At 41.2% G+C, this 23,040-nt stretch overlaps 1 protein-coding gene and 1 long non-coding RNA gene across 3 annotated transcripts in view; one reads left to right on the top strand and one right to left on the bottom strand.

The window, feature by feature from the left end:
* LARGE1 (LARGE xylosyl- and glucuronyltransferase 1) overlaps window positions 1-5,874 on the bottom strand; it is a 282,931-nt gene extending 277,057 nt beyond the window's left edge. Inside the window, exons 1-2 of one of the 2 annotated variants that reach the window (XM_021553947.4) lie at window positions 5,736-5,874; window positions 3,806-3,892 (exon numbers count right to left, since the gene is read on the bottom strand). The gene's annotated coding sequence lies outside the window, so the exon portion shown is untranslated. The remainder of the gene's footprint in view (window positions 1-3,805; window positions 3,893-5,735) is intronic. The other variant, XM_077783379.2, reaches the window with a different exon arrangement.
* Window positions 5,875-6,928: 1,054 nt separating this feature from the next.
* LOC116183128 (uncharacterized) lies at window positions 6,929-22,866 on the top strand. The gene is made up of 2 exons (XR_014952220.1): window positions 6,929-22,158; window positions 22,670-22,866. It is a non-coding gene; the product is annotated as an uncharacterized LOC116183128 (long non-coding RNA).
* The last annotated feature ends 174 nt before the right edge of the window (window positions 22,867-23,040 follow it).

Genomic DNA, 23,040 nt, shown 5'->3' on the forward strand with positions numbered 1-23,040 from the left:
AGCAGGAACCATCTTTATCTCATTTAAGAATTCCCAAGCATGCCAGCCAATACTTTATCTTTGAAAATTTGCCTTACATGAATGACAACCTACCTGTTTAAATCTAAGTCACACTCTAGAACCAGTCTCAGGATTGAAAAACAATGAGACTACTGAAATACAGAAGTTAACTGCTGCTTGAAGAGCCTCAAGGTGAATGTCACTTCATTTTATATAAAGAAGCCTCATACATCCCTTCTATTAACAAAACAATGAAAGCTAGCATTATTCAGAACAACATAATCTAAAGAACATACATTCAGGTATCTAATAACGCTAAAATTATGGGCTTTCATTTCTTATTTCTATCCAGTGTCATACACTTTTCTAGAATCTTTGACATGAAAAATATTTAATTAAGCAGATTCATACACTGAAGTCCAGTAATTTTTAAACATAAAATCCCATTTGCAGTACTGATTAGAAGCAACATTAACTGAAGACAGAAGGGAAAACAATCACCGAGAGAATTTACTGAGGTTCTGGGACACAGCAAGGTAATCAGAAAGAGGGAGACAATGAAACCTCACCAGAAAAAGATGGATTAAGAAATCTAAATAGCAACTGAAAACATCACCTCATTTGACTAGTTCTCAATTCCTCTTGCTCATCCCACTCCACCATTCAGTGACACTTGGCATTCCACAATGAGAAATACTCAGTTCTCCAAGCTGACAACTTAAAATCATTCTCAAGTCCATCTAAAAATTGTAAGCAGTTTCATATTTCAGTAAATAAGTAAAACTCTACAATTCCTTCCCTTCATTTCTCTGCCCTTTCTTTCCTCTTCCTCTTGTGTCCTACTAAAACAAAATCCTTCATTCTTCTTTGTATTTAAATGAAGATTCCTCAGTAACAATTTCTAGTTTTCTCCCAGTCCTAAGTCTTAGCTGCCAAATGCCTATCAGCAGATAAAATCTAAAAGCTAAAGTGGTATGTTGATACTCTGTATGTTAATATTTCATTCTGGGATAAACTGTAGAGGAGCTACTGAGAGATGCAACTCAACTTCCCTGTAAGTTTTAAGCAGCAGAACATCTCTTGTGAAGGAATCAGAGGGTTGCTTCATTTTTTTTTTTTTTCTGAACACGTTTTCTTGCTCAGTGCAGGTGAGTGAAAGCAGGTTTATACTGACATGGGTGGTGTCCTTATTTAAGAAAGCTCTGGTTCTGGTGTTACCACTGCTACTTGCAGTTTGGCCAAACAACAGCAGATGAGAAATTGCTATGATTTCTCTAATTTTCACAGATTTCTGCGGAAACAGTAAATCAAACCACTCTTCCTTGATGTGACCCCTGACAAGCTGCCTCTCAGGCAGCACACATAGTCTTGGTCATCATGTGCAACTATTGCCTGAGGATTAAAAACTGGCAGAGACGTGGAGCAACAGAAATGACTCAACAATATACAAAAATGCATGTGAGAAGAGTCGTGATGGCACCTATCTTCTAGCACCCACTAGTCAAGCAACCAGAGCCATGAGGTCAGAGAACTCCAGCCTTAAAAACCTATTTCTTTTAACCTATTAAAAAACCTATTTATTTTTATTATTCTCAGGCATACCTAACTTATGTGGGGCTTAGAGATTTGCATCAGCTGAGATTTGCAGCTTCTTCCACCAGCAGGGTTACATGATCAGACTTTTTGCTATGGTACAGGCTGGACATTGCTACGGCTCTTTTTGATAATTTTAAGTGTAGCTTCTACCCAGTTAACCCCGCTGTTCTGGAAATAGTAGCTAGAGCTAAAAAGGTGATGTAGATACTACTATAAACATTATCAGACATGGTTGGATCTGCAAATTAGAATGAGTAATGGAACTATTTTGCACAGTTTGCTTCTAATTCTGACACAGATGGCACTTAAACAAGGATTCCAGCCTTGGCAGATTTCTTCAAAGTCAGTGCCAAGGCCAGGATAATCCTTTCTAGCAATTTTCTCCTTGATTTTTGAGCTACCAACTTCCAAATAAAATAGAATTTCTTATCTGCTGCCCTCTTTCTACAGCCATGCATTGAACAAGCTCTGACAAGACAGACCTTCAAATACTAAACCAAGTGACACCAAGAGAGTAATGAATCCCTACAAGGTACAACCTTCATTTCTTAACCTTTATCTTCGGGTGGGTGTATCACAAGGAAGAGAAAAATTAGTGATTCAATTAAAAGGAAATAAAGGAAAGAAAAAGCAAAAATATCTTCCTTGAGGTAATTCTGACTCTCCAGCTCTTAAATTATGCCAAGTGTGGAATAATGAACAATGACTGTTTTTAAGGCCAGCATTAATGAACAATGGTTGTTTTTAAAAGTTAGCATTCATTACCGAAAGGAAGATGAGCCAAACCCAGACAACAGAGCAAAAATAGTGCAACAGACATGTGCACATGTTTCATTGCAACAGACACCTGTGCATATTTCCCTGTCATGGACATGCATACGTTTCCTCACACAAAACCACTTTTGAGAAAGTTCTTTAGTCACAGCATTAGGCAAATAATCAACAGAGCCAACTCTGAAGAGAATGGAGACCAACTCATGAAGAATCACCAACTGGAAATTTGCACCAGCCATTATGTTCTCTTCTGATACAAATCTTAATGTTATCAGCACAGACACATTACAGGCAAAGAAGATACACCAGAAATCTCATATCCTTAAAACAGACATTTTTGTTAATTTATTCTAATAAGGATGATGAAAAGTCTTCAAAGCTGACAAGAGCTCATTAACATAGGCTTGCATGTAAGACAGGAAATAAGGATAGACACACATTTCTAAAAAAATTAATTGCTGTTCAGGATCTAGATAAACACTCTAATCGACATCAATAGGAGTTTGCATGCAGAGAGAGTTTAGCGTACAGTGCATAGACTTTGTAGTCAGATTATGAATTTTACCAATTATTAGCCTTTTTAAACATAAGGCAAAAAAAAAAAGAAAAGCTTTGTTTTTGTTAGTTTTTTGTCTGTGTTTGTTTTTTAAGATTGGTCTTATAAGGCCACATAAAAAAATAAAAAATAACCAGATAAAGGATAAAAGAGGAGAGTATTCCATTAAGGATATATTAACAACCGATTGTTTATCCCAGGCAAAAACACAAGCCACACATTTGAGCAGAAAGTAGTCTCATAAGTTCAAAATCATTGTTTTTAAGAACACTTCAGTTCAGTGAGTTAAGTGCACTTGGGAGAAGCCTAATTTTATAGTTTTCTAAAATAATTAATTCAGAAGGAATACTACTTTTACTAATATTAAAGTCCTACGCACTGAAATTTCAGATCAAGCCTTTGACAGATTATCATGTTTCCAACAGGCATGCAGTCATTCATCACTGCTCTGCACTTTGGTTTTCTCAAGACTGTACTCTGGAATTTCTGCAGACTGAAAAACTGGCACAGTGAATTCAAGATGTAAGTCATACTATTTTCAGTGCTTCTTCATAGAAAACCAGTGCATATTTCTCCAGACCTGAGAAAACCTACAATCTTCTCACATCATCCGAACAACAAAGAAAATAAGTTGTCATGTGTATTTCAGACATTAAAAAAAATTATCTTGTTCCATACTGCCAGTCAAACACCTCCAAGCTACGCTTTACCTACCAGCAACTGAGAAGAGAGTATATACTTCGAGCACAGAAGATGCTACACACAACATAATCCAAAAATCATGAGAATTAAACATCAACAGGATGGAGAAATGGCACCAGCTACTACTGCAGGCAATTAAAAGACAAAAAAAAAAAAAAATAATCAAAACCAACCTACCAATCCAATTATCCATCAGAGACTCTGCAGTTACTGCGGCTCTTACATGACTTGCAGCCTTTCTGATCAAGGGCCGTCACAGGACACCTAAGCAGTAAGAATTTCGCATTTCAAACTCAGAATACATACCAGCAATTGCCAGTTTTCAAGAAGTACAGGGATACCTTTTTCACTTTTCTCAATTTTAAAATACTGAAACACTGTGAAGATATTCAAGATTTTTTTGTTAGCTTGTCCTACCTATAAGTAAATTAACCTCTGATCATGTAAGTAAACTAACCTCTGATCATCTATCTCCTTTGCAGCGAGGAGCAAAACAACTTTGTTAGATCCCCTGCCCTTAACTCATCACCCAAGTTTCTACATATGATTTCTCCTCTAAGCTTACAGTATAATGATGGAACTCCACAAAGGTAGAGAAAAGAACATTTCAGAACTATCATCACAATAGTCTGTGCATTTTCACCATTGAATGAGGGGAAGAAGCCCACCCAAACCAGTCCCCCTAGCGACTCTGTGCAGTGGGAGTCTGACGAACTGTGACAAATCACTACTCTGTCTTTTTATGTGTGAGGCCAGCTTTCTATTTCGGCTTTGGGGTTTTTTCCATGGTAGAAGATATAATCCCTTATGGAAACTAGGCAATACTTCAACCCATTTATGAAATTTCCTGCTGCTTCTATTTCTGAACAAGTTTAAAAAATACTTCGTACACAGAAAATTCAATCTGTATCCAGCAGATATCATTAAATAAAATATGCTGACCTGTTGGCAATTGCCAGGTCTGATTTTAACATAGTGCTTTGTTTAGCCTGGTGCTTTCTAGTCTTTCCAGCACTGATACTGTCTATAAAGAAGCTAAGAACGTTTAAAAGACATTTGATTTATTGCCATTTCCAACCTGGCATCCATACCTTCCAGAATACATGCATGACAATCAGTCCTGTGAAAATGTTTCCTGTAGTAATTTTAAAAGTGCTATGTGAAATACATACAGAAAAAGGTAAGACTTCTAACAACTGTTCAAATGCCTCCACTGGCTAATAAAAAATGCATGTAGGGAAAAAGTAGGCTTCATATGCTGTGTACCAGTAGACCTGAGTTGAACAAAGCAGGAGACACGGTACTCAGGTGAAAACACAAAAATCGCTTGTCTGATGCTCTACAAAGAAGAAAAGCCACTTGCTTACTAAAACAAGGCACAACAGAAAAACTAGGAACCTCTCCAAAAAGTGTTACATAAGGCATTGTCAAACTTCACGTCACCTCCACAGGGCCGCAAGTTGCTATTTTCCCCGCATCCCCCGGTGCGCAGGGATTAATGATCTAAATGACACAGTTCTCGGATACGAGGTAATAGCAAAAGCCTTCCCAAGGGAGCGCTTTCTGGGCTGGAGGCTTGCAGGGGAGGCTGGCAGGGGATGGGGAGGTCACCCTGCTCGGCTCGGCGTCCCGGCCGCACTCCGGCTCTGCCCCCGGGTCCCGTTCGGGCGGGCAGAGCGCTCACGCCCCGCGGCTCGGCTCCCTCCGTCCCAGCCGCGGCCGCCAGCCCCGGCTCTCCCGGCTCGGAGCAGCGGCACTCGGCGGGACCCCGGCGAAGCGGGGCTGGAGCCGGGGCGCAGACGGAGCGCAGCCCGGCCGGAGCAGAGGGCGTGGAGCGGAGCCAGCGAGTGGAGCGGAGAAACCTCCCTCGCCCGGCGGAACGTGCCCCTTTGTGCCGGGAAGCGACAGGCGCGCCTCCGCCTGAGCATCTCTTCAATTCCGGATCTGATGGGGATTAAAATCCAGCAGATGAAACTGCCAGCCCGGCCCTCTGGACTCGGGTGCCCCCACCCCGGGCTGCTGGAAGGGAGACACTCACCGATTGTTTCTTGCCCTCCCCCGCCCCTCGCCCCCAAAAGCAGCAGAGACTAGATGAGAAGGTGCTTACCTTCCCCGGGTGGCTCCCGGGCCGCCGGGACGGGCGCTCAGCGCCCGCCGCTCCGCACAAGCCAGCGGTCCTTCCTCCTCCTGCGCTCCAGACGGGCAGCTCCAGCTCCGTCCCCGCAGCCCGGCGCTCCGGAGGTGACAGGCAGCGGGTCCCGGCTGGGGCGGCAGCGGCAGCTCCACTCTCCGCGGGACGAGGAGCCGCTAACGGTGGGAGGAGGAGGAGGGCGGTGGCGAGGTCCCGACTCTTCTCGGGATGCGCCGCCGAGGTGGCCGCCTCCTCCGGCGCCCAGCTCAGCTCTCTCCGGGGCCTGCCCGCCCCGCGCTGTCCCGAGGTGCAGCCCGGCCGCGTCCGTCCGTCCGTCCGTCCCGCTCGCCTTCCCCCGCCCCTCTCCCCGGCGGCGAACCGCGCGGCGCACAGGCCCCGCCGGCGGCCAGGAGGACCCGGGGGAAACGGGGGATTCCGGCCCAGCCTCCTGCCCTCTCCCCGGGGCCTGGTGCACACTCTCCGCGGGGAGAGGAGGCCCTGCCCCGGCCTGGCGATCAGCTCCGGGAAGGTCACCGGCACCGCGGAGCCGAGCACGGAGAGGCTCCCTCCGGCACCGCCGCGGTCGCTGCTGTTCCTGCCGGCCCGGAGTCAGCGACCGCTGGGTGCCGCGCTCCGACCGGCTTCGCTCCGTGCCCGTGCCTGGAGACCGCCCCCGAGTCTGAGTGCCAGGCTGTCCCCTTCCCCTTCCTTCCTTCCTTCCTCGCCTCCCGCCCCTTCCCCGCTGTCAGCCTTCCCCCGCCGGCGCCCGGTGCCAGGCTGCCCCCTGCGGGTGTCGGGGCCGCGGCCGCCCGCCCGGCGAGCCGAGGCGGAGCCGGGAGCGGCCGCCGCTGCCGCTCGGCGGGTGCCGGGAGTCGCACGCCGGCCGCCGCGCTGCCCCGGGCTGGCTCAGCGGCGGCCGCAGCGCCCGTGTGTCTGTGTCATGTCTGTGCCTGGGCGGGCGGAGGCGCGGGCCGAGGCGGGGCCAGCCCGCTCTCACGCCGCCCAGCGACAGGCGCCGAGCGCCCAACCAGCGCCGGCCGCCGCCGCGCAGCGCCCGCCCGCGCGGCGGGGCGCCCCGGGCCGCTACACCTGGGTGCGCGGCGGGGCCCCGCGCCGAGACTGCGAGCCCGGCCCGCGGCCGCGGGGCACGGCCGGCGCGGTAAGTGCGGCCAGGGCGCGGAGCGGCCCGGCCCCCGCCTCGGGCGCCGGCGGCGGTGGAAGACCCAACTCCGAGCGCCGGTACCGCGGCAGGAATGAATAAATACGACGGTTTCTGGCTTCCATGTGGCGGAGCGTGTCCCTGCGATGCGTCCCTTCGTGCTGGCAGCTGCTGAGAGTCGAGTGATAAGCGTACCTTTTGTTATTTCTTTTTTTCCCCCCCGTGCGTATACAGCGCCTTTTTTTTTTTTCCATAATTTTACTTCTTTAGCGGTGTAAAATGGATTGTTGCAATACATCAGCATTCTGAGAGGACTGTATGATAACCTGTGTGTATGGCTGTAGAGTGTGCCTGAAATTCTAATAGGAATATGCAAGGAGAACAGAAGTGAACAAATGTGCGTGCAATCCGATTTTAGAAAGGTATTGATCCATTCTTAGAAGGGAAGATACAAAGAATACATGTGCTTTGAATAAAAATGCAAATAATCAAAAGTATGAGTAATTGGGTTAGTATTCAGGATTTAACTGCTTTCTTCTAGAAGGTTAAGGGAATAGTTTAAGAGAAAAGTGTTGTTCTCTAAAAATTAAAATGAATGCTAATTTCTCTCATTACATCAGCTGCTTGAATGCTGTAACTCATGCAGAAGTTTCTTTGTTGGGCAGAAATTATGTTTTGCAGTATACTGTACCGAAGTGTTGTGAATTCTGGAACAGGTTATTCATAGCAAGATAGTATTTGGCAGACTTGATTAAGGTATTGGTTCATCAAGCTTATTATTCTACTACCAGCAGCATCCTTTTCCTGATGATTTAGTCAAGAGTGGTATCAGATGAACTGAAGTAAATCATGATGTTGGACATGCCACTGATACCACAGAAGTGTTACTAACTGAAAATTTTGACATATTATTACTAGGAGAGCATTTTGCAGGGGAAAAAAACCAACAACTCTGCTTATCTGTAAAAACAATTAAGTTCTGTTAGGAAGGATTTTCTAGAATAGCTGTGGTGACATAGAGATTGATGTCTATGTGCTTATTTTCGTGAGCAAATCAAAGACAGAAATGAGCTGTACTGAACTGACTAATTCTCTGCTTTCTCCTATGTGAAGCTAAAGGATCAGCCTTCAAGTAATAATGTTCCCTTGCACTGTGGAAGGATTGCAACTGCTTTGGTGACAGTCACAATGAATGAATTTCTGGGGATGTAGGGAGGATGAAGCAGGACTCTGTACAGCTTCATTATTAAGAAAACCAGGCTGTCCACTCTCTGTTACTATAATTTTCAGCAGTTCTATCGTTTCCTGCCTCATGCTATGTCTTCAAAACTACTAATGTGCCAGAGTCTGATCCTGCAAAATACTGAACAATGTCTAGAGGTTTTTAATGTTCTTATCTTCTGTTTAGGGCAGGGAAATCTTGGCACCCACAAGAATTATTAGGGTTTAAGAGCAGCATGGAATATTAGGATAATCTATTATGGCACCATACATGACAAATGATGGAACTTCATACTGGGACAAAATGTCTTACTTTAAATTGCTCTGTATCTGTGACCTACTCACAAAAGGACAACAGTTGTCCAAACACAGAGCAGTGTTTGTCAGAGCCTCTAGCTGAGAATGCTTACCACAAGGTTATAAAACCTAACGGGGACAGGAGGAGTGACTGCCTATGAAGATAGAGTTTTGCAGAAATTGTGTTTATAACCAAGTAATCTTTTTCATAGTCACAATAAAATTGCTCTATCAGGCTTTGTCCTTGAAAATCCTGAAGTGGCAATTGCTTTGGACATAGAGTAAACAAGCAGTACAGAAGGATACTTATGCCAAGGACAGGTAGAAGAAATTAGATGCAAATATTTGCACTTCAGATTTCATTCAGCCAGGATGAAGGTTTCTCTAGAAACTACGCAGGTTCTGGAGTGACATGTCTATTTGCATGTTAAAGAAAACAAACAAACAAAAAAAGCAAAACCTGTAGTAATGTCAAGTGTACAGATTTTTTTTTAATGATTGTTTCATTAGGTCAAAAAACTTAAAGCTTTAATAGTCCTATTATTTAAAAATTTTGTAATCCAGATGTTTAATTTTTTAATAGAAACATGTCAATTTTGTGATGGTGTTAAAGGATTGATTTATAATGATGTAAAATTATAATGTGAATATTTGGTGTCCTTTGTTTTTTTTTACTGGAACAAGAAATAAGACATAACAGTTCAGAACTTCAAACAGATTATGATGTTTTCACTACACCAGATCATCAGTAAATAAAATTATAATAAGTCTGTTCATAAGAACGTACACACTTATGGATTATCTGGTTTTTGATTAAAAGAAAAAAAAATTGCTTTCAATTTTTCCATTTTGTGTGAAGGGGTAGTGTAAGGCCCACAAGTATGCAAACTTATAAAAGTGCATGAAGTTCATCTCCCATCGAACACCAATGAAGTCCTTTTTACATTCTTACAGTTGCTTCATTGTTCTAGCTGAATTCAACAACTATGAGGTCTTTTGAGAAAAAAAGACAGTGCTTTGTTCAGGAGGCGACTGAAAAGTGCATTACTACTTTAAATAGTGCATTATGTGCCAGTTGAAATAGAAGCTAAAATATTCCTGAAAGCCAGGAGGTTCTTTTGTCCCCATTCCTACACACACACTCCTGTGGCTGATCAGCATTTTGAATCCCTAATGAGATAGATGCTGCTGCGTCACACTCAAGATATGGGATGGACAAAGCAAAGTCCTCCATTGCCTTCTTTTATGTGGAGTTGATGAAATAGCTACTTTTCATAAAATCAACCATTCATTGTTTTGTCACAGTGAACACAAAGTCAGGTCTGATCTAGCAGGCTGGCTGGATTGTGCTAACTGACCCACAGAAGGTTGTGACTCTTTGTTTGTGAGTTGCTTTTCTTCTAAATGCTAAATTGCACAACTTGTTGATAGTATCAGAGCATGGAGAGCAAGACCAAAAGTCTAAAGCGTGTCCTAACCCTTGAGATGTTTGTTACCATCTGCTGCTGCAATGAGTACAGCACAACTGCAGAACAGGTTGCCTAGCATGTTTTGTAGTAGGAAAAGGCATTTAGACAAGAAATAAGTGAAATTTAATCTCTGCTACAGAAAAATAAATTTCCAGTTCTTGAGCATGCAGTGAAAGCTCTGTTACATATGGGCACTAAATTAAAATTTAGTGGAGATTTTCCTGTGCATGTCACTGAAAAAAAAAAGTAAAATCAACAAAACCCAAGCAAGACCAAGATTCAGATTGCCTGGGATTATAGGAACTGGAAAAAATTAAAGACTGGTAAACTGAATGCCTTTAAATAACCAGAAAATACCTAAAACTTGAAGAATGCAAAGGAAATGTAGTTATAAATTCAGAAATTACCTATACCAAAATAGAGTTCAGACAATAGATTAGAAATAGTTAACACAAATTGTTCTGTGTTATTTTCATTTTTGTGTTGGTTTCTCCCAGATTTTGAGTTGTATTTCTAGTTTTAAAAAGGTAAACACCCATAACTAGGGGCTTACATAGCATTATGCCTTATAAAAAAAATATTGTGGAGGAAATATATTTGTTTGTATTCTGACAGAACTCTCTGTGTACTTTCCTTATTGCCATTTACTACTTTCAATTTGTGATTCAGTCATTTAGAGAAGAGTTGGGGGGTTTTGTTCTTTTGGTTGTTCTTCTGGTTGGTCTTTTTTAAGGATTAGTGATTTTAAACCAATAAAAACTAGTGAACATATGCAGAACAAATACGATTATTAATTTTATGAATATAATCTGATTTCAGGTTGATAGTACTTCTTTAAATTTTGGCCTACCATGGTCAGGACAGTCTTGTGTTTCTACTTACAGAAGTAATGGATTAGTATTTTGATAATATGATGTGCATAACTTAGAAAATATTTAATTTCATACATGATCTATTTTTTCACAATTTTTCTTTTATATCAAGGAATTTTAACCCCTGTACTATTTGCAGCAAAATTCTGGATAATTTACAGTACCTTAATTGCTCTGTCTTAATACATATTATTGCCTTTACAGAGTCCTCTGGGAAGAAAAAGTAGCACTGGACAAACTTTTAAATAATTTTAAATTTCACTGCATAGGAAGGGGACAGTGACCCAGGCACTCTAAAGCCTAAATCAAGGTATGTCAAAGTCACTGGAGCAGCTGCATTGATTTCAGTGATTTTCGAGCTGAACTATCCTTGATGTCCTAGTCTGTGTTCCAGGAAAACATAGATACACACACACATTTTTAATAGGTTTTTTTAAATACTTGTTTCTATTTGACTGCTTCACCTCACTGCCAAGCAAACAGTGGATCTAGTGTCTCTTTCTTATTACTGTGTTTCCTTTGTTATACTTGGCCATTTATTACCCTTCACTGTGAATGCTGAGACTAAGAAAAGCCTTAACTGAATTGTAGACATGTATAATTAATATCTGCCAGCCTTTCTAGAAGTATTAAAGCACAAGTATGTATTATTCCTCCAGTCTTAGCCTTGCACATTTAGATTTTCATTTATCTAAGGACACCTTTCACTATCTGGTGAAAGAGGATACTCTACCTGATCACAACAAGACCTTTTTTTCCATTAGCAATACCTGTTTTATACATGGAAGGTTTAATTGTTTCCAGAACAGCTTCATTAACTTCTGAAAGCGTTACCAATACAGGCCTCCCCAGAGCCAGGATGCTAATTAGAAAGAAAACTGGCCTTACATTAGTTTGAAGAGTGGTGTCTTTTTTTTTTAAAGAGAGCAGGAAGGCTCACTCCATCATTGACAGAAGTTTCTTCCAGAATGTACAAATAACTGCCAATTGCATGAACTCAGAGAATACCTGTGAGAAATTAATTATTCCCACAATTAAGCCACCTCTTCAGACAACCAACAATAGTGAGCCTAATAATGATTATGTAAATAATGTTAAGATGTGCATTCAAGGTCCTTGCAGTTCAAGCAATGTCCTTTATGACAACGCTGTGTGTCAGCTCCAAGGTCCCTGCCTCAGTGGGTTGGGCATGTTTGGAGGTTGCCTTATGAGTGCTTGGATTGCTTCCTCAGGTACCCAGATTTTCTGTAAAAACACATCTGGCCCTTGTCACATTTACACATATTTTATATTAAAGGTGTTTTAAGTCTGACCAACAAAAAAAAAATATCTACACGGAACTACAGTAAGTGTAAGTACAAAATGTAAATTAAAACAGATGGATAAATAATAAAGACACTGATCCTATTACATGTTAAAACTTGGTATCAAGACTTGTTAAAGTAATTTGAAGTTTTGTGTTGGTGGTCAGGCCTTTAGAATCTGTGTGAAAAAAATACCTGGATTGAAAATAGGAACTAAGGGAAAATAAATTACCCCCAACCTTTTTATAAGGATCACTACCTAATGTATCAAATAAGAAAGTTTCTGGCCAAGAATAAAAGACAGAAATTATCAGTCAAATCCTAGAATTCCCATGAAGGTTGTGTTTTAAATATTTTCTAGGAGGATTTCTCTAGAAAGCAGAAGTGCATTATAGGTGCCATTTTCCAGTGAAGAGAGAGTAAAATAAACCCCAGGTCCTGACTAATGACTCAGGCTTTTTTGCTTTTTGGCCATTGCAACAATAGGAATGCCCAGTATGAAATTTTCTGGCAGTTTAACAAAATTAGTAGAAGAAAGTCTACTTTCATGTTCTTGTTAGACAAAAGCACAATGAAAGTGTACATGCTTCTGAATATAAACAGGGAGCATAGTCTGAACAGCTAAGGTGGATTTATTTAAGTGGCCACAAGTAGTTGTGTATCTTAGAAATGTGCTGTGAATAAACTAAAATGTTCTTTTTCTGGGGATGAGGTGTGACTGTGAGCTTCATCCTGCTCTCTGTGCAGGACTGTCAGTGCTGAAGAAAGTTTGTGTTCTTGCTGACATTTCAGAAGTCGTGAGCTATGATCTGGACTTGCTACATTGGCAAAAGAATAGGACAGGTCACCCCATCTCAGCAGTGAAACTGTCAGTAAGGAGGGTAATTGTCCTCAGTCTCAACAGCAGTTACAGGGAAGCTGATGCTAAGGTCAGGCAGCAAGGCAAGACCAACACTAGTGCCAATGAACCTGTCAACATTAAACACCTCTTTTTCAGAGGAGCACTTCAACACTTCAATAGTCTGTGCTTCAGACTGTGTCTTGACATGGTAGGGGGTTTCCCTTTCATTTGTGTGAAGTTAAAGCTGTCAGACCTACTAGAGGCCAAGCAGACAAGGCCAGAAACAGGATAGACCTTTAGAGTCTGAAGGTGACATTGAAGGAATCCAGCATCAGACACAAAAATGCCCAAGGAATTTAAGATATTTTACACTCCGTGCATGTACTTGTCTTTCTGAGCTTGGCAGCCATACGGGTGCTAACATTGCTACTTCCTCTGAAATTGCAGTCGCTATCAGATTGTGTACTGAGGAAAGGAATAAGCTTTTACTTACACCATGGATGGTGTCAGAATTCACAGTTCCTGCATCACCTAAAAGAAATGACCAGACCAAGCAAAATTTCCAGTGAAATCAGCACATGTTTAAGTCTGTTAAAGGAAGAATTTCATCTACAAAGAAAATAATTTTGAGCAACATTTTTTTAACCAACATACAAGAGCACAGTGCTGGAATCAAAAAGCTATCCTGTCACTGTGCCCTTTGCCCATTTTAAAAATATTTCCAAGTGTGCTACTTTATTGTTCGTATGTCAGCTTGACATTACAACAGTTTCAGTGAGAGGCTATAACTTGAGAGATTTCTCCAGACTTGATGCCAATGGCCTTTTGAAACTTTTACCCACCTTCTTCCACTCAGCATAACCAGGTGCAAAATAGATGCAGCCAAGACAAGTGATCATCAGCAGGAGGAACTGTTATTTGCTTGGCTTCTCCCAGATCTAGGTGAGAAAGAAGCCTCTCCTTGGGAGTGGTTTTTATGTCAAGTACAGTGGTAGCTTGTTAGGGCAATCACTTGGCTTCATTATTACCTCGTCTTTATCAATTAGCAGATTGAATGAAGGATTATTGCAAGTCCTCTTTCTGCACTGTAATCTGTGATAAGTTTGAGGGGTGTTGGGACATTTACTACTGGGTGATTGGCAGCTGGAGCCTCAGAACTAGTGATGGTTTATAAATCCTTTCTGAATTCTGCTGGGCAACAATGATACCAGTCGGGGAACATTAAAGGAAAAAAAAATTACTTAACTCAGCCTTTAGAAATCTGTGCTTAGTAGAAAGTTGATAAAAGGGAACAGCTGCATCCTTAAAGAATCTACACCCATAAAGTAAGCTCAGACCTCTGCTTCTTTCTCGACTAACACAGCAGCTAAGAATCCTTAGAATCATTACTAGGCTTTACATCTGCTGATCCCTGACAGAAAATGATTTTTAAAAAATATTCTCTTCATCACTGAAAGAGAAAAACTGTGTTTTTTCTAAACTGGATATCCCTCTCAATTCAAGCCCAGGTAGGGATGGATACTGGAATTAACAATAGTGAGTTTATTTCTTCAATAGGAGAGAGAAAGAGAGCAAAAGAGATTTGATGGGGTGTTGGGATACAAGATGAAAAGCAGGATTATCTGGGTGAAGAAATCATATGTTGCTAAGATAGAAAGAAGATACCTTAGAGTTCTGTGAAGTTGGCACCTGATCTTTTTGAACATCAAATAAAGTAAGGGTCTGGTGGAAATCAGTCTCATCATGTAATTAATAATCATGTTACAATCTGAAAAAGGGGTATCAAAATCTGTTTGCATGTGAGAACTTAGTTGTCATTTCCTAATTTTATATACTTGAGTTTGCAACCACAGCAATGTTCTGTTAAGGTAGCTTTGATGTGTAAGGCTGGATATTACAGGAATGGAGAAGGTGGAGTCTTAATAAAGATTTTGTTGCTTCAAGCTTGTACCAACTGCATTGCTCACAAGTGCCTATATGAACAGGAAGCTTTTTTTCATAGTTTCTTTCTAATGATGACACCTATTGCAAAAAAAGGCACAAGTAAAGGTCACTTGCCAAGATACCATTGAAGGTCTCAGATTATTATGATAGTCCAAACTGTTTATATTTGCTGTTGGCTACAGTTAGAATAGAATTCTGCCATCAGATTTGGGATTTGATCCCTGAAATAATGCAATAGATATTCTGCCTTCTAAACATTTTTTAAGAAACCAGGTCATTAATAAATGACATTTTTTGAAGAATATTTTGACAGGGTTGGTGTAACAGGGCATGAGCAGAAAGACAATCCTAGCCACCAGCATTCACATGGTAAGGGCTGAGATGCAAGTGACACCTGCATGACAAATTGGATGCTGGAAGATATAGCTGTTCCTGCTTAACTTCCATCTATCTACCCTATTACCTCAGTAGATCAGTTCTTATATGTGCTAGTATTCAGGTGCACACCATGGTTAATCTGATAATCTCTCTTTCTACTGTTGAGCAGATTTATGCTCAGAACAAAGTCGTGACCTACCTATCCTGTAACTGATAGCAGAATGTCCATAGCACACAGTCTCAGAACCATTTAGGCTGGAAAAACCTCTAAATAACTAACTAAAAACCTCTAAATAACTAACTTCAGGTCATAAAATGTGAAATCCAGCAGAGGTACAAGCAGAGAATACTATCTTAAGACATTATAAGGCTGATTTTAAAGAGGAATTATACCCGCTGAATTAATACTATGTTCTAGTTGATTTTCTAGACCCATTCCTTCTGCTAGGAAAGAAGGCAGCCTTTCAGAAAATATTAATTTTGAGTTTCCTCTGCTGCAAAGAATAGCCTCAGAAGAAGGACATGCTTGAAGCTATTTGTCACAAAATGTTTAAGTTGGCCAGAGTGCTTGAGACTTCACAAATATGCCTGAAATATGCAGTGCAATGGAGTTTCAGCACAGTGCACATCTCTGATATAACTGATGCTTGACATGCTGTTTCAAAGGCATCCTTTTAAGAAAATTTCAGTAGACCCAGTCTCCATCCTGTCCACAGAGTAGTTGTGCAGATGAACACAAGTTTAGTGAGAAAATGACACTTTCTGTGTTAGAACCTTGACATATATTGGACTCATCAACATTCCTTGAATGACAGGATTGCGCAACAAAGTCAGTAGCTCCATAACTCTGTACTTGCCAGTTAATTTTGATGGAAAGATGTAGATACTTTTTTGTTGGTTGGCTGGGTTTTTTTAAATCTTATTTCTCCCTTGCATTTGTAAGCCCTGGGTCACCAGCCTCTCTCTGGAGACTGAAGAAGCTTGTCTGGAAACATTTTGTCAGTTTGTTAGCAGGGCTGTTGGTTTTAGGAGTCTGAAAGCAATATGCTTTCCATTTTGTGTGTGTCATTTCACCAGGGACAGAAAGATATGGATGAGGTAGGAAGAGCAAATTCAGGAGGACAAGTAGTTAGTAGAAATCACTAAACTCCAATGCTAAAAATATCCTGTCCCCACCAGTTTAAATTCACACCTACTCTGAGTAGGAAAGAGAAAAAAGGAAATTTCCATCTGCAGCTTTTGAAACTTCATTTGTCCCCTGAGTACTGAGCACCAGATCTTCAGTTTATAGAGCTGAAACCCCACCATATTTCTGGAGGATCTGTTCTTCAATACCAGACCGCCAACTTGGATGTCAAAATTCCATATGACCTCAGCAGCACTTGAGGGCAAACAACAACAACTGCCTGGGGATCTCACACGATATTGTCAGCCTGATTAGGCTAAGCTGGGTAGTAGAAGAGCATTTTTCAGTTGGGTGTAATGTGCAATTCATTCCTTAGCCTCTTCCTGTAGTTACTCTGACTGTTCTCGTCTCTGCCTCTGGTAGTGGTGCTCAAACCCATTGCTTTCCTGAGACCTAGACACTGGTTCCTAATGAAGCACACGAGCAGTACTGGGGGATGACCATCCCAACGCCAACCAGACACCAGAAATAACACTGCAGTGTGGACTTGGCAGTGAGCAAAGAGAATGGAATCAAAGGCCTGCTTCATGCACTTAAAAAGTTTACGTGAAATGAACGCAACAGTACACCAGGCTGGAATGTAGTTGCTGGAAATGTGAGCACAAAGATTTTTTTGACCAGGTAAGGCTGTTAATGAGAAAAATTACATTGCTTCTAATTGGCGTGCATGTTAAAAGCTGTGCCCCAAACAAATGGAATCAGATAGGATTCTGAACAGACTGTGTGAAATAAGTCCCAGTGAGCAGAACTGAGAAGAGAGGAACTTGCTGGTAACACAAGTTAATTTTACCAACCACTACAAATAATCTCAAATAGATTCTTTATACTTTCATATTTTTATGATGTCAAGCTGTGTAAGAGTTTAGAAATTTTCCAGAGCTTGTTGCAAATGCTATGACTCAGTGGAGGTCTGAGACTCTTTGGGATGCGACTGAAGATCCCATCTCTAGTCTCAGTGAGTCACCAGAGGCTATGGGTGCTGAGACCACAGCTGTAGGAAAGACATACAGATATGCTGAGCACTGCATATTGTTGGCTTTCACAGGGAAATCAAGTAGGCTTTTACAGGATTATGTAAACCTTTGCAACAGAGCAGCACCATGTGAGCCATGGCCCAGCAGGCTGTTTTCTCTATACCAGGGCCATGGAAAACCAGCTGTGATTGCAGCTATCACCGCTGAGAAAACACCCAGGATGAACAGAACTAAACAGTCTGAAACAATTATTGCATAAGAAATTGTTCCAGAGGGAAGCAAAAGGTGCAGTAGTAAAAAAGAACTAGTTAGGTGGAATCTACTACTGCTGTTACGAAAACATTGATTTAGGAAATAAGTTTTGAGATAGTAATCCCTGTATGATACAGAGGTAATTTTCCAGTTGACACATGTTTTTTCAAAGGGGAAGAAAATCAGCCTGACTTCTGTATTTCTTTAGTTATAGGAATCCCTTTTCCAAATTTCTTATCTGTTCATATATTTTCAGATTCCTTTGATTTTTTAAAAGCAGTTATTCATGGCTGCAAGTGCAAACATCTGGTCAGTGGGAGGGAGTAAAAGGTAGCCAGAATAAAGAACAGTTGACTGGAGCATAGACAAATCACTGAGGAACTTTACTGCTTATTTCTTGATTTCTTTTTTTTTTTTTTCCCTTTTATGGCTTGCGTTGGTGGGATTACAGTCTAAGAGCTAACTCATTGTTAATGCTGGTTCTCATCTGGGAATAGACACATTTAAATGCTCATACTGTTGTAGGCACTGAAATTCAGCAAGCCTTTTTTTAACAGTGCTAGTCTATAAAAAGCATAGGGAATACCCATAAGAGGATCTTTTCCTTTAGCAAAAAGACACAACCTGATTAGAACATTACATAATCTTAATATATCTTTGGTATCTTTGGTATTTAATGCGGAACTCAGACCCTAAGGTGTTTGTGATAGCAGCATGCTGGAAAATGGAAAACTGCCAGTCTCGTGACTTTTTCGTGGTTTGCCCAGAACTGATGGCAATTGCTAGATGAGAAGAAACACATGAGAGGAAAGAAGGATGGCTGCCAACAGTAAAAGTCACTGTTGCTCTTTCCTCTTCAGCTAAGACAAGAAGCCAATGCTCCAGCCTAAAGCAGGAACAGGTTGGTGGAGGATTAAGGAGCAGTGACAGATACCTGGACTCTGGAAGAGGTTGAGAATGTATGAAGATGGTCCTTGAATGCAGATCTCCAAAACTGAATGAAAATAAGCAATAAGAACACATGAAGGAATAAATAAATAAATAAATACACAAATAAATAAATAAATACATAAAAAATAAGGAGGTGGAGAGAGAAATAGGTCAGGAAGAGGAAATTGCAGTGGTAAAAGAAAAGGTGGAGGTGAACAATGGAGCCAGAGACCTATGCAAAAATAAATGAAAAGAATGAAAAAAAAAAATATTTTATGTTTCAGAGAACTGAAGGAAGTAATTAAGATGAAATCTGTGAGAAAATCACAGAGAATAAACACCGAAGGCTACAAGCCTCATTGCAGCTCACAGCTTTCCCAGTTTGCTGAATGATTAACTCAACAATTTCATCCAACTTGTGAAATATTCAAAATACCATTAGTTAGTTTTATAACCTCCTCATTTGATAAGTTATTAACTGTTGAGCCCAACTGTCCCATCAGTAACCAACTTGAATAGGAAGACCAGTAAATGGGATGACAGTGGAACATTAGTGAGTAAAATAGTGATAATTCTGTAGAGGTTAAATGGGAATGGCAAAACAGCTATGCTGGCTATTGCCCACTCTGAGCTTCTGCAGTAAATAAGTGTAGTCAGTCAATCTCCAAATGTTACATACAGGAGTGACGTCAAGATAAAAGATTTAAGCCTATCCCTGATCTGATCTCTTATGAAAGGGAGAGGAATTTTAGGAATATCAGCTCCAAGTGTAAATTAACCCAGAATGTAAGCAGGGACTGATATATTTGATTTATAAACACAGTATATAAAGCAATCCCAAATTTCTTAGAGTTCTTGGCATCTTGCAAGGACTCATGTAACTTTTAGCATCCAGTATGGATAATGCTCAAAGTAAATTCCTCTGTTAAAGGTCAGCAAATCCAATAAACACATTAGCATCTTATCTAGGCAGATTGTTCAAGGGATTTTACAACAGTTAGTACATTTTATAAGCTGCAAAAGTCTTTAGTAATATCTGTTTTCCTTAGTTTCCTGTTAATTTGGCAAGGACTAACACACCAGGTTTCATCACAGACCAAAACTTCATCAGGCAGGATGAACTCCTGATGAACATTGACCACTGAGACTAATAGTACCTAGTAATGGTAAAAGTTTCTCCTGTGTGGGCACTCACAGTTCTCCTCAAAGCAGACTGTGAGAATATTTGCAGCAGCTTTTGTCTCTCCCTGTAAACTGATGAATCCCCCACCAAAATGCAAGTGAAAATGCTGCTTTAGTCATATATCATCAAGGTCTCACCCTTTCTGCTTCCAGCTTTAACAGAAAGATTGTTTAAAAGAAAAACCTAACCACATCAATGACCACACCACCAAAAGAAACTAACTCAGGGTAAGAACTTAGACTTAGATGCTGCTGGACAGAATTCATTTTCTCAGAACTTTATCCCAAATATTCAAAGTCTAACAGTCCACATTTGCCTCCAGCAGGCAGCAGGAGATTCTGGCAGATTCACTTATGCTGTGAGTCTGGGGCAGCAAGAGGTTTCTGCTCATTTGTCAAGTACATTTTGAGGTACAGCTCAGATTTTTGTGTTATGAGGATTCCATAGCCCCTTTTAGCAGAATGCAGTGCAGATGAAACATTTGAGTTAGCAAAAGGACAATGCAGAGTTTGTAACGCAAAATTAGACCAGATAAAATTGTAGAGGGAGCATTTTTAAGAGAAAGATAAGCAAATGTCACATTGGGGTTAGGGTCCTCAGGAAGTTAGAAGTGAAATTCTGTGGCTTCAAGGGTCTTTGGAAAATGGCAGCTTATTCCTTGGAGAATGCAGGAATGAACCAGCTGGTCGGGAGGGGTGATGCCTGATGCTGCAACATGTGCATTGAAGTAGGCGGGGAGAAGATGAAGTAAAGGGAATTTTCTCCAGTCTAATAGGCAGCTAAAGGAAAATTACTTCAGGAATTGAAAGCATAAGGACAAAAAAAAAAAAAAATACAGTGGCCCAGCATACTGGAAACTGGAGATGAATGTAGAGCTCTATTGTTTCCCAAAGACAGACACAATTTTTTCTTATTGAGAATTTTATTGCTCTTGCCCATCTCCAAGACACAGGAGGATCATGGCTCTGGAATCTCACAAAGTTACAGCCCAACAACCATTTCCCCAGAAAGTGACAGAGGAGAAAGATTTGTAGCAGTGGTGAGAGGATTTCTGAAAGAGAAAAAACTGCTTTGAAGATGTTGTACACAGTGGTGTAAAGTTTCAAGCTGAAACTGGCATAAATCTCACATGGAGAAAGAAGGATGACAGAGCTGCTGTGGAACTTGCAGCTAGCTGTGGACCACCCCATGAAGACTGTTTTTCACTTCCACATTAACTTCACAATATGCAGTTTTCAGTCCTGTTGATGTTGATGCATCCTTCTGTTTCTAGCAGCTGCCTATGCACAGTATGTATTGTGGTAGAGGAATAATGAATCAGAGAATGCTTTCTCATGAGACTAAGCTAAGCAAGATGCCTGTCTGGTGGTAGCCAGCTTCTTTACTAATGAAAAATTCAAACCATTACATCTCCTTCACTCTAGGGCTGACTCCAGCACTCAGTCAGCCTCTTCCTTACAGAAGGCTGACAGTTAGACCAATTTTAAAGCATACAAATCTCCTCATTTTTTCTGCATCTATCCCAAAAGAAGCAGAACTAAGCTTAAAAAAAAACAAAACCATGTAACCTAAACCCATAGTTTTAAGAGGAACTTGTCCCCAGACAGGTACCTGATAAAGCAGTATTTTAAACCACTTTCCCCTGGCATTTTTTTCACCTGTTACTCTTGACCTGTAAATCAACTCTCAGGAGCACTGTAATGACTGAAGCAACAAGTCTTGAGCCCTCTATCTGACAAACACAACCGAAGGGACAGCTAAGAACATGCTTTGTAGAGGTAGAAGCAGCAATACTGAAAGCATTCATTGCCTTAGTAACTAGGACAACCTCTTCTTTAATTAGCACATCATGGTCTGAACTTTGCTAATAGAACCTGCCTACACTGCATGCTAACCATGGGTTAGGTAATCTCGCGCTTGCCAGCCCAGGCAGCCTACCACGCTTCTGCTTCCTGACATTCTCCACATGAGCACTCTGTTCTCAGGTCCCACATCTGCAGGCAGGCTGTGGGTGGTGTTAATGAATGATACATCCTTGTGGTTTCTCACCCTGGACTCATGATCTCCTATCCCATCACATATTTGTCTGGGCAGGCAGGCACAGAGTGCTGTGGAACAGCTTTTTTGTGCTCTCTTAGGATTTGGGAGGTTACTGTCCATGACAAAGGAATTATTTCCTGGCATTATCTTAGCAGATGTGACAGAGAAATAAGAGAGCTACCTCACTGCCCAAGCAACCTCCCTTGTCCTATCCTCTGCAGTTCTTCTCCCTGCCACCCTCTTCTGGAGTTTCTTCACCAATGACATTACTGATGACTATGTGAAATCTCCAAGATCCAATGGCACCAGCAATTATGGAATACACTCTTCCAGAAGATATGCCATATAGGTTTGTAGTGCAGTTATTCTCTGTTCCTTCCCCAAAATTGCAGGGGAAAAAACTTATTAAAAACCTGCTCAAAAGAAAATAGATATCTGGATGAAAACTAGCTTTGAGGGAAAAAAAATAGGATTTACAAAGTCATTGTCAAAGCTCTAACTACAGCTCACTGAAATTTGTATCAGCACAGCAATAGTAGCACTAAGTTTAGAGCAGAAAGTAGAACTGCTCTGAGTTAACACTGCTCAAATATTCTGGGTTGAATTCTGTACTGGCAATAGAGAAGAAGGGTCCAAAGCTAGCATGGGTATGTCTATGGGAAATCCTACCAAAGCAGTGGAACAAATAGTGCTCTGAGAGAGCAGGTCTCACTAAGTGGGAAAAAGACAGCATTCAACAGAGGAGAAAACTAAATTTTGATTGTTTTAAATGTTTTATTTAATAACACTCTGAACTAAGGAAGCAAACTCTTCTCTTTTTTCTCCTGCTATATTGAATTAACCCTGGGATTTGGGGAAAGAACACAAGATCACACGCTGGGTTTGGAACGCCTGCTCAGCAAAACAGTGAATGACACGACTTGTGGGATCACCTTCAGAGTACTTTCACCCACGGTTTCTGTAAAACTGCATGACAAGATGTTTCTTAATTAAAACATTTACATGTTAAAAATATTGAAGGAGAGGTTTTCACAATAAAGTCGGGATGGTTTCTGTAGATATTTGTTTATTGTTTTGGTGTGGTTTGTTTTTAGCATTGAACAAGATGAGCTGAAAGAGAAAACTGCTCCCATCCTACAAAAGTAGAGATACTTACTGAAGATACCAGACACTCCTTATAAAGGTACACGCTTAGAAGCAAGAAATTGCACCTCAAAATCAGTAAGTTCTC

Source organism: Lonchura striata, chromosome 1A (genome assembly GCF_050655825.1).
Source record: "Lonchura striata isolate lonStrDom1 chromosome 1A, ASM5065582v1, whole genome shotgun sequence".
Taxonomy (NCBI): domain Eukaryota; kingdom Metazoa; phylum Chordata; class Aves; order Passeriformes; family Estrildidae; genus Lonchura; species Lonchura striata.